This window comes from Triticum aestivum, chromosome 2A, assembly GCF_018294505.1.
Source record: "Triticum aestivum cultivar Chinese Spring chromosome 2A, IWGSC CS RefSeq v2.1, whole genome shotgun sequence".
Lineage (NCBI taxonomy): Eukaryota > Viridiplantae > Streptophyta > Magnoliopsida > Poales > Poaceae > Triticum > Triticum aestivum.
Window position 1 is genome coordinate 428,200,731 of NC_057797.1, and position 9,149 is coordinate 428,209,879.

Here is a 9,149-nt window from a genome sequence, read left to right on the forward strand (position 1 = left end):
TTTTCACTAACCTTTATCACAAGCACTCTTCCTCTCGCAAACATACACACGCACAATCCTCATTGACCCTTTCTATATACATGGACCTGCCTACGTGTCTCATGTATGCACATTATCTTTACGCCTGTCTCTCACGCATTGCCTCACACCTCTCTTCCTAATCGACGAGTATGATTCTAGCAGAGCATTATGTAGGATGCCCCTTAAAGTTAGGTTGGATGAATAGTAATATCAGAGATAAAGGGGTTACCTTAGTCCGAGAACCAAGGGTTACAGATCCTAGCCGGCTTTGTCAGTGGACACAGAGTCCTTCACAATTCTGATATCTTTGTCTTGTACGACTAGTCATCCATGGGTCTTCCTAAATGCGTCACGGGCCGACCAATGTGGCGCAGGACGGAACCGAATGAAGGGCCTCACCTCGACCCACTAGACCTCACGCGGTGACACACCCTCTGCCCCCACGTCTCATTATCTTCTCACACCCACACATACCAACACAAACACCACACACACAGAAAATTTCTCCTGGTGCCTCTATTCCCTCCCCCTTTCATATACACACTCAAGGGAATGGAATCTCTTGCCGTGACGTCATATTTGTCTCTCTCTCTAGACCACTCTCATTTCTCGTGCTATCTCTCCCACGCCCCCCCGTCGGCCCCTCTATCCATGCCTCTCTCGAATACGTAATACACACACATACCTCTCTAGGCCCCGCCAAATGCATCAACTACACATTCACACATGTTACATCACGTACCCCGTTGATCTAAAAAGCCCTCTCTTCACGTTTATTTCGCATACAACATTACTTTTGAATAAAGTGTGGCCAAAAAATTATTTTAGAGTTTCTACATATATACAACATTACAAAGTTATATGGAGGAGTACGAACGCTAATGTGCATTGCATGGTGCCCACAATGATATTTATTCCGCACTGTGAATTTGTATATTTTTATACTATATACAAAGTTAGTCATAATAAAGAGAAATGAAGAGCATCTCTCTCTCTCCATCACATACCCCCCTATACGCCCTTTCACGTATGCACACAAAACTATCTCCAGGTCCTCTAAAAGTAAGCCCCCAGAAAATTCACGCATGTTTCATCTTTCTCTCGCGATATATGCAATGACGATCATTGTATTTGAAGTGAAAGCACGATATGTACATTGGACTTCAGAATCCACTCATTACGGTCACCATTTACGTTTAGTGGTTATTATACAGTCACGGGCTCACCGTACAACTCTGTATTTGCTCATGACATGACTAGTTGACCAGTTAAACGCTCTAGTGGCACCTCTAGTGTTGCATCACATTATCTCACTACCATCGTGCCCACCTGTCAACTTGTATCTACTCTACATCTACACTCTTATAAAATACATAAAATACACTCTTATAAAAAAAGAGTTGGTGATGATGGTGTGCCTGCCATCCTGCAATATAGGCCGTCCGATTTATATCTGACGGATAGGAAAGAAACTATGGCAATTTTGCAAAAAGGTACCCACACACCTCTCCACATTTGCAAATAAGGCCTTCCCTCGTTCATCCTTTTCTCTCACAAGATAAACAAGTCATACAAATGCATCTTGATGTTACGTGCAACGCACGGGCATCTTGCTAGTAAGAAAGAAAACAAACGACAAAAAAATATTTGGACGGTGGTTCGAAGTCATGACCGCGGGCACAACGGACAAGGTGGCCTTGCATTGGTATGCTGAGCCGTCTGTTTTAACACAGGAGCTGGTGTGGTGATTATACACACACGCACGCATGCACACGAACTGCATCCACTCACCACATGCACCCACGCACGCACGCAACGCTCACACGTACACATGCAGCCCCGCATGCACGCAACACTCACACACACGCACGCACGCATGCATGCACACACCAGTACACCACACGACCAACACACACTCTCATGCTCAAGTGCTCAACCTACACGTGCATGCGCACACATCAGGCCCTGACAGACACATACACAACCAGGTGATTCCCGCGCACGGGTTGGAGCCTTGTCGCGCCTGTGTAAATTTGTGTTTATCTGACCTTTTGCCTATGCGAACTGACAGGTGGGACCCACAAGGAACTTGGTCAATTTAACTAGTCAAAATGGCGCCACGCAGACTATTTGGTCGGTCAACAGAGTGCAATCCGATGCTGAACTGTGAGCAAGTGACCGTATAATCACCGCAAAACGTATATAGTGACCGTAATCAGCTTATTCTGAAGTTCGGTGACCGTATTACACTTTTCTCTCTGTAGGCTCTCCAGAACTACATCTCTACACATTCTCGCATATTACATCTAACAACTATGCAATACAACACTACTACTACACTCTAACACAATAAATCATATGTGTTTTTAGTTTTACTAGATATCATATTGTTACTTATAATTATTCAGTTTGCATACATTAAAATTGCCTTTGAAATGTATGGCCAGTATCATCTACCGCGCGGGAAAAATCCCGCCCTTTCCTGTTTAATTGGGTTTGTATCGATGGATCGTGCGAAACAGCAAAACTATAGTACTATACAGTACAAGTGACAGTTCACTGGGCCGTCGTGTCATCTACTCCATCGTAAGAGTGGAGCGCTTGCTTTCATAAATCTTCTAGTCCCTTTCGCCGACATGTGGGACATCAAGCTACCGGGTCCACGTGCCATACCGGAATATAGTGCAGAGCAGCCGGGGTGAAGCACCCCAGTCATGGCGTCGGTGTAGTAACGAGCAATGAGGCGTCAAATCACAAAGCTGCACCTTTCCCGCAGTTAAGTTGGAGGGACGAAGCAACCATCATTTCACTCATTGCTGAATCCGCTTCTCCCTCATCTTCTTCAACTTAACCATGTGTTGCTTCTGCCGTTGTTCTGCCTCATGTGGGATGCGGATCGGCTTGGTAAAGCACTGACACGTGGGACCGCATGTTAGCAAACCGTGAGGACAACATCCTCCGAAAATAAGAATCCTAATCCTAGACTTACAAGGGGCTATGTATCTGCTACGTATACTTTCCATCTAATCTATATATGCCCCCCTAATTTTCAGGTGGGGTGGGCCTAATCCTCTCCTTTAATCCAATCAAATAGTCCCACATCACATCAATTCGTAACTTTACGTAAACCATTACGTGGATGTAGCATTGCTCAAATAAGAAACACCCCCCGCCATTCGCGCGGCAAAATCACCTCTTTTTACTAATCTTGATTCTATAATTTTTTAGATCAATATAATTGAGATTTGTATAGATAGCACATAGGAGCAAAACCAAGTGGTACGGTTAAGGGCATCCACAATGTGTAGCCAAATGTGAAATAGCTTTTGGCATCGTGGGAACCATTGTGGACGGTGTTGCCCGAGCCAAAAAGATGGAACCAAAGCTCCCTGATTGATTAATTGAAGGAATAGAAAAATGCAACGTATCTCCTCTTTCTCCCATGCTTGGACGCATGTAGTACAGTATAGAGCACAGAGTCTACTCCCCTGTCCCTTCTATCACAAATCACAAAGTAGTGAGGCGTCAAATCACAAAAGCACGGACGAAGCAACCATCATTTCACTTTTCACTCTTCGCTGACTCCGCTTCTCCATCATCTTCTTTGAGAAACCATCTCACCGCACTAGTACTCCTAGTAGTACTCCCTCCGGTCCTTTTTTGTCCACGTCTGAGAATTTTTTTTCCCCGCAATGCTCTGTGCATTGGCATTTTTTCGCTGCTCTTTCCAACCGGGCCCTCCATCCCTTTCCACCGCATGCGTGCCTGCAGTAATCCCATCTCTCTTTCCCATGTGCTTCGCATCTTCCCAAGGCAGAGAGAGCTGCTTGCATGTACAAACAGGAGAGAGAGCGAGAAGCACATGCGTGCAGAGAGATGGACAGGGGAGAGGGAGAGACGACATGCATGCATGCGGAAGTGAGAAGGTTGGTTTGCATGGCGCTGCATTAATCAAGCTATGAGGAGTGAGATTGTTAGCTCTTTGGTATTTGGAGAAAAAATACGCATTAATTGACACGTGAAACGAGGATTTGTATCGATTAAATCCCGCGAAGGAAAACCCCGCCTTTCTTTTTTAACACTAGTACTCCTAGTACGTACGTACTTATCCTGTTTGGGTCTAGGCCTTGCATTGCCAAACTTCGCCACACATTTTTGACAAGCTTGCCTAAAGTTTTCAAAATGAGAAGGAGGTACACTTGTGCATGGCTGTCGCGGTCGCACCGCACCCTCACACCGTCGCTCCTGCATGCCGCGGTCACACCGCACCCTCACACAGTCGCTCCTGCATGCCGCAAACCCAACCAAGGGAGCGCACCCTCATTGACACGTGTTGTCGCATGTGAACAAACCAAACTCAGCCATCCTATCGCTGACACATAATTTTCGTTCATAGAGTATGTTTATCCAACTGCGTGTTGGGGAGTATCCGTACGGCCCGTGCGGTGGTCTGTTGGGGAAGAAGAAGAGGTGAGGAAGGAGGAAAGAAGGGTTAGGAGACGTAGGATATTCATCCAACCGACTGAAATGGTAGACTGACCCAAGTCAGGCGACTTGCATAACAAATATATGTTTTTACACAACAAAAGATCCATAAAAACAACAACATAAAGAAAAACTATCACTGCTCGCGGAAAGAGACGGCCTCGTTGTCTTTGGCTGCCGGCGCGAACCAGTCATCGCTGCCGACGTGTGTCTCCGCACTGTGGTTGTCCTTGGCCTCCAGATACTCGTTCAAGCGGAGCGTGCGGGCGCTCTGCACGAACGAGAGCACAGCCCGGTTCAAGTTGAGGACGTCCGGTTCCGCCTACAGGAGGGCCTCGATGGCAGCGGCATCCGCGCGCACTGCGTCGAGTCGAGCCTCCGCCGCCCGGTTCAAGTCTAGGACGTCCGATTCCTCCTGCAGGAGGGCGTCGACGAGAGTGGCATCCGCGCGCTCTGCGTCGAGTCGAGCCTCTGCCACCCGGTTCAAGTCCAGGACATCCGGTTCCGCCTGCAGGAGGGCCTCGATGGTAGCGGCATCTGCGTGCTCCGCCTCAAGTTGAGCCTCCGCCGCCCGGTTCGCATCCACGACATCCAGTTCTGCCTGCAGGAGAGCCTCAATGGCAGCGGCGTCTGCGCGCTCTGCGTCGAGTTGAGCCTCTGCCTCCCGGTCCTCCTTTAGTATCGCCATGTTGAACCACTGGTCCGCCTGCACCATGGGGGACTCGGACGCCGGCACGAAGTCGACGTCCATCGTCTCATACCCATCGGGGGCCTTCAGCGCCGCGACCTCCGCCATGAACATTGGATCGGCTTCCTCCTCCTCGTAGCTTGGCTCCAGAGAACTCGGGGATTGGCCCGCCGCAAAGTGAGCTTTGGAACGGAGGTCTGTGGCGCCGACCGCCACCGCGATTTCTGCGCGGCGCTCCGGCATCAGCATCTTGTAGTAAGTGATCTTGCGGCGCACCATGGCTTTCCGGAGAACTATGGGACGCTTGGTCCGGGCTAGGGGATCGAAAGGTGGGGGAATGGGCTGGAGATTTGGTGTGGTTTTAGGGCAGTGGCTGGCGTAGGCCGAGCAGCGAAGGTTCTGGTGTGAATAGTGGTTCCGGTGACGACCGGTCAATCGGTTTTGACTGTACATCGCTCTTGTCGCGTTCGCATTGCAGCCCGGCATGCTGGACCCTCCATGTCGCTCACCGAATGGAACACGCTTCGTCTTGCGTTTTTGCTCGCTTGTGGGACCGCAGTTGAGAGCAAACCGACGTCCCTCCCCCGCCCCCGCCCGCGTCATTTATTATACCAGCACTCCCTCTGTTTTACGTGGATTAAATAAAAATAGAGGGAGTATACTACGGATGAGGATCCCCTGACGTGGCCGAACCCATTGAGTAACTGACATGCGGGGCCTAGCAAGCATGGGGTCCGCCAGTAAGTGACCGAAATGGGAGGGTAAGGCAGGGATACCTACGTCAGAGGATCCACTTCCACTATACTACTTTGACAAAATGTTAGAGTAATAATATATGACATGCAACTTACACAAATGTTAGAGTAATAATATATGACATGCAACTTACACAAAGCATACAGGGTCTAATGCGTTTTTCGAGGCTAACTTTGACCAAATGTTAGAGTAATAATATATGACATGCATCTTACACAAAGCATATGGTCAAATTCGTATGTGAAAGGAGTTTCCAATGATATAATTTTCACATTATACATCTCATGTACTACTAATCTTGTCAATAGTCAAATTGGAAACCATCTCGAGTACAAATCTAGGAGTACATACGAATCTAACAATATTGATTGGGCGTTGTTGAATGTTGATACCTTTTCGAACAAAGTAGAGATAGTTTGACTACACATAAAACTTATATGTAAACTAGATATGATAGAAGGGAGTATATTGTATGTTCAAAAATGAAACAAACATTGAATACTCTTTATATATGATTTGCGGATGTTATGATCACCGGTTCAAAATTTTGAATCCGCCTTAGGTATCACGTGCCCCCACTCGTTCCCTCTCGATTTCATCTTGGGGTATGGAGATCTGTTGAAAGAGGACTAGGTGGGTACATGTAAATGATACTCCGCGGAATGTTCAAATGAGGCATGCGGGAGGATGGACTCGACTGGAGGGTGACATGATCGATGGAGAAGAGGGTTGGAGAGGAATGAGAAATAAGCAAACGCCACATGATTATACTTGAACGGCTCAAATAAACAATAAGTTGTCTCGCTTGGCCTACATAGTGAAAGGCCTAATGCGCAACGCGGAGCACTGACACTCGAATATGGCCGGGAAAACAGGGAAACCGACATGTGGGGCAGACTAGTCCAATGGAGGAGCTAGCCCACGACCTCCTCGCCACCGACAACCGTTCATGTGGGTCGTTGGGGCCAACAACGGGGCGCAGCTCCAGCACCGCCTCTGGACACGGCGACCACGGTGAGCGACACGCTCATATCGTAGCTAGACACGGTCGGTTTCAGTGTGCCGAGGGTGGCGTTAGTGCTATGGCACGACCAACGGTATGTTTGGTTTGTGCCCAAGGTTGCCCCATCAAAGCATTGGGTAGCCAAAATTTTGGTTGAGGTATTGGTTGCCCATGATTTGGCCGACATTGGCAAGAAAAATGAACTAGAGTTGGCTAGAGTTCATTGGCATACCAAAGAAATGGAAACCATCCAAACAAAGACCAATCTTTGGGTCATGACCAAAATTTTGGTTGAGGTATTGGTTGCCCATGATTTGGCCGACATTGGCAAGAATGAACTAGAGTTGGCTAGAGTTCATTGGCATGCCAAAAAAATGGCAACCATCCAAACAAAGACCAATCTTTGGGTCATGACCAAATTGTGGTAAGGTGCACTTTGGCCACAATCCAAACACACTCCAACACCCGGCTCGTCGAGGATGCACGGGGCGCCATGACGCGTCCGCGGAGTGGTGTAGCGCAGCCAACTGCATCCTCTGGACCTGAGACCATGTCGGGTCGTCTTGCTTTTTCAATGACATGCGGGGATCGCATGTGAGCAAAGGGCATCTCCAACATTCCCACGACCGCAGCTGACTACCCTGGCACACCAAAACCCTCGTCCCTCACGCCGTCGCGCGGTGCGTTCCCAGCCGGCGCCAGCTGCCCGCATTCATGACGTCCGTTCGTATGTCGTCGTTAAGAGGCTCGGTGCCCGAGGAACCAACTCCGTCGACTTAATGACGCACCCGGACGCTTGGCCTCACCGGAATGCGCTAGTTAAAGCGGCAACGCCCAGCTAACCTCTACACCATAGCGCATCGTCCTCCTACCTGGCACTACATCCGCCATGACCGCAAGTGCGAACGCTCTGCGGGAGATTTTGTCTTCGGGGATGAAGCTCGAGGTCACCGCCCTCGCTCAAGTCGCCTCTCGCGATGCAATAGCAGCGTAGCCAGACGCGGACGCGACCGCACAAGCGGTGGCCACGCTGGCGGCCGATGACGGGAGCACCGTCAGCCACGCGTCCTACTTGCCACCGTCCAACGTCCGGCACCGCCGAGGTCACGGACTCCTCCGAGGATGAGTAGGGCATGGGAAGCGGCAGGGCATGGTGTGCCAACAGGCCGGTCCGTATCCCGTGTTCTACTCTTCCTCGCCGGAGACCGCACCTTCACTTCACGGGTCTTGAACCCAGCCCCCGTACATAGAGATCGCAGATGGAGGACGTCGGTCGCCGCCGTAGAATAGGTTTAGGGTCGGGTTTCTTTTATTTTTCTGTCCTATAAAAGTTCGAAATGTAATGAAAATCTGCCGTGTTTGCATTAATCTCAGCCGGTGTATATGAACTTTCACAATAATATACATATTGTAGGAGTACTAGCAAGATGCCCGTGCGTTGCATGGAAGATAAAGATCTTGTGGGAGAAAAGGATGAACAAGGGAAAGCCTTATCTGCAAATGTGGATAGGAGTGCGTGTAAATTGTCATAGTTTCCTTCCTATATTGCAGGATGACAGGCGCACCATCATCACCAACTCTGCTTTTTATTGAACCGAGACAAATCTAACGTGCGAAGTAAAATAAACACATAGGGTCTATACATACACAAATTATTTTAGGCACTCCAATAGTACGTCCACTACACATTCACGCATTTCACATCTTTCTACATCTACAGGAACCTACGAAAGGGTTAACATAAAGTGCCTCTCTCTCTCCTCCCCTGATTTTCATGGTGGTGGCCCCCTCCCTCCCTCCAATCTACAATCGACAGCTCACATGTTTCACATTACGTTAATTACGTAACTGGTATTACATAGGTGTAGCATTAATCGTCCTAAAAAACCCAACTAAGCCAACCTCCCAGCATATCGCGCGACCCGGTCACGTCGTTTTAGTCAGGATTACAGGATTACTAGTAGTAGTATCGATGGATCGCGCGAAGCAACAAATTTTTTTGAGGGGGCGAAGCACCTAGTTTAAAAGGAAAAAAGGCGGTACACTCACATCACTCCTGTCGCGGTCGCATTGCACCCCACACACGTTCGGTCCTGCACACGGCTCATGCAAACGGAACGCGCTTCGGCTTGCCTCTTCACTGACACGTGGGACTGCACTTGGAGAAACCGACCATGCGCCAAACTCCCCCCGCCC